Raw genomic sequence first — 3,726 nt, 5'->3', positions numbered from 1 at the left:
TTTGCCCAGCCCCCCTGCACCAGAGGGCCTGGGCTCCTAAACTGAACGGCTTGTTAGCCAGCCCCCCTGCACCAGAGGGCCTGGCCTCCAGAACTGTGTGTTCGCCCAGCCCCCCTGCACTAGAGGGCCTGGGCTGCTGCACCGCTTGTGGACTACTCAGCCCCCGCACCGAAGGGACTGAGAGCCGAGTTAATAGACTGTTTATTTCGTGGACAGGGAGTCGGTGTGGCTCCCCTCCTGCCCTGGAGGGTCGAGCCCCGGCAGGAACCTTTTACAGGGGTGAACAGTGAAGTTGCAAAGTTTGCAGATAATACAAAGTTATTAAAGGTAGTTAAGTCCAAAACTGACTGTGAAGAGTTACAACGGGATCTCACAACACTGGGTGACTGGGCAACAAAATGGCAGATGAAATTCAAAGTTAAGTGCAGAGTAATGCACAGTGGAAAAAATAATCTGAACTATACATATACAGTAACTCCTCACTTAAAGTCGTCCCGGTTAACGTTGTTTCGTTGTTACGTTGCTGATCCATTAGAGAACATGCTCGTTTAAAGTTGCGCAACGCTCCCTTATAATGTTGTTTGGCAGCCGCCTGTTTTGCAGAAAGAGCTAACAGAAAGAGTAGCCCATTGGAGCTAGCTGGTGGGAGCTTGGAACCAGGGTGGACCGGCAGTCTCCCTATCAGCTCCCCGCTCCCCTAAGTTCCTGGTGAGGCAGCCGCCCAGCAGGCTAGCAATTGCTGGGCAGTTCAGCTGTCCCTCCCCCCACTGCCGTGTGCTGCTCCTGCCCTCTGCCTTGGAGCTGCTCCCGGGAGCCTCCTGCTTGCTGTGCAAGGGCGGGGGGAAAGAGGGGTGCTAATGTCAGGGTGTCCCCCTTCACCCCGCTCCTTTACCTCATCTCCACAGAGCAGGGTGGGGACATGACCAGGCTCAGGACAGAGGGAGCTTGCTGGCAGCAGCTGCTGTCTCAACTTGCTGATCTACTTAAAAAGGCAGTGTACTTATAGTGGGGTCAGCATATTTAAAGGGGCAATGTGCGTCTCTCTCTCTCTCTCACACACACACGATGTGTATCTCTATCTCTCTCTGCCATGCTGTCTCCCCTCCCTCCATTCGTACTGCCTTGTAGAGTGTGAGGCTACATTAACAACAATGTGTTAACCCTTGAGGGCTCAGCCGAGCTAGTTCATCATTTAGCAATAAGGCATTCCCTGGGAAATACCCCACCTTCTTCCTTCACCATCTCAACCAAGCTTCACAATCATCATTGCTGAGTACAGTATTAAATTGTTTGTTTAAAACTTATACTCTGTATATGTGTGCATATATATATAAAATATAGTCTTTTGTCTGGTGAAAAAAAATTCCTTGGAACCTAACCCCCCCATTTAGATTAATTCTTATGGGGAAATTAGATTCGCTTAACATCATTTCGCTTAAAGTAGCATTTTTCAGGAACATAACTACAACATTAAGCAAGGAGTTACTGTACAATAATAAGTTGCAATAGCTAATTTAGAACCTCAGCAAGATCTTGGAGTCACTGTGAATACTTCTCTGAAAACATCCACTCATTGCACAGCTGTGGTCAAAAAGGCTAATGCTATGTTAAGAACTATTAGGAAAGGGATAGAACACAAGACAGAAAATATCATTCCACTATATAAATCCATAGTGTACCCACACCTTAAATGCTGTGTCCAGATGTGGTTTCCCTCTCTCAAAAAGGATATAGGAGGCCCCCGGTATACATCTCCCCCTTATCCGTTGTTTTGGATATCCGTCACTCATCAATAGGGGAATGTGTTCCAATTAACGTTGATCCCGATCTGCATATCCGTTGTTTGCACGGATCAGGACCAATGTGAATTGGAACATGTTCCCCTATTGTACAGTATAGTACTGTACTTGCATCCGCCGGCCACGTTCAAGGCTTATTACCTACGGAGGACGTTCTCCATGCTGATTAATGAGACGGCAGGTGAAGGAAAGCCCAGTGTAAAGGAGTTTTGGAAGTCCTACAATATCTTGAATGGCGTTGAAAACATTGATGCGTCGTGGGAAGAGGTAACTTTGCAATGTATGAACGATGTTTGGTGCCGTGCATGGCCAGATGCTGTCCACAGCTTTGTGGGATTTGATGCCATTCCTGCTCTCAAGCAAGAAGTTGTCAAGTTGGCGAAGGATGTCGGCTTCGAAGAGGTGGAGGAGGATGTACAGGAGTTATTGGAGTCTCATGCTGAGCAACTGACAAATGAGGAACTGATTGAGCTGGACCAACAACGGATATCCAAAGAAAGCAAGGACAATGATGACAATGACCTACGGCAGGAAGCCAGGAGCCTAATGACAAAGAATCTCTCCCATTTCTTTGTATTGCTGGATGAGATGACGGAAATCATACCGAGCAGTGATCCTTTTAGTTGATGGTCTACCAAAGTCTCCAGGGCTCTCAATGATGCAGTGGCTTGCTACAGGGAGATCTATTATTCAAAGATTAATGCAGGAGAGCAGACGTCGATAAAATCCTTTTTTAAGACTTCTGCAACCAACAAGCTAGCCACGGAAAAGCCAGCCCAAGAAAACCCAGCCACTACCCCTACCTACGTTTAGCATAATTGATACTGTTTTATACTGTATTACTGTACTGTATTTACTGTATTAAAATGCTCTATGTGTTTGGACGGTGTTAGTAGGGTTCTACATTACGTTATTCAATGTTTTATGTGTAAAATGTGTACTGTATAACCTGTCATTGTCAAAAGGTACACTGTTTAGGTACACTGTTTAAGTGAAAAGAGCATTGTTATAGGCGAGTGTGGTGAAGTTGTGAACGCATTCCCCCTTATTCCATTATTTCTTATGGGGGGAAATTCCTCGGTATACGTCGTTTTAGTATCCCTTGCCCTTTTCAAGAACACAACCCCAATATATACAGGGGACCCCCTGCATAGCGGAACTGGAAAAGGTTCAGAGAAGGGCAACAAAGATGATCACAGGTATGGAATAGCTTCCATATGAAGAGAGATTAAAAAGAATAGGGTTGTTTAGCTTAGAAAAGAGATGACTAAGTAGGAGTATGCTAGAAGTCTATAAAATCATAAATGGTGTAGAAAAAAGTTTTATTTACCCTTTCACAACAATACAAAAACCAGGAGTCACCCAGTGAAATTAATAGGCAGCAGGTTTCATGCAAACAAAGAGGAAGTACTTTTTCACACAGCGCACAACTAACATTTTGGAATTCATTGCCATGGGATATTGTGATGGCCAAAAATATAAATAGGTTAAAAAAATAACTGGATGAGTTTGTGGAGGAGAGTTCCATCAATGGCTATTAGCCCAGATGGTCAGGGACACAACCCCACGCTCAGGGTGACCCTAAACCTTGGACTACCAGAAGCTGGGAGTCGAAGACAGGGATGGATCACTCCATAATTGCCCTGTTCTATATATTCCCCGTGAAGCTCTGGAATTTCAGAGACAGGATACCTGGCAAGATGGACCATGGTCTGACCCAATATGGCAGGTCTTATGTATAGTAAAAATGGGCCCATTTACTATTAGCCCTAATACTTTCTTTTCTGCATCCCCCTTTCCTCCCAACCCATCTTCCTTCCTCTCTGGTATAGATATAAGCCTGCTTTCTTATTCTGTGCTGTTTTTCAATCTAGTTCCTTAGCTGAAGCATGTCTAATCTAAAACTTCTTCACATTGGCCCCAACTC

This window comes from Terrapene carolina, unplaced genomic scaffold (assembly GCF_002925995.2).
Source record: "Terrapene carolina triunguis isolate 2854851 unplaced genomic scaffold, T_m_triunguis-2.0 Scaffold21, whole genome shotgun sequence".
Lineage (NCBI taxonomy): Eukaryota > Metazoa > Chordata > Testudines > Emydidae > Terrapene > Terrapene triunguis.
Note: the sequence above shows the minus strand (reverse complement) of the source record.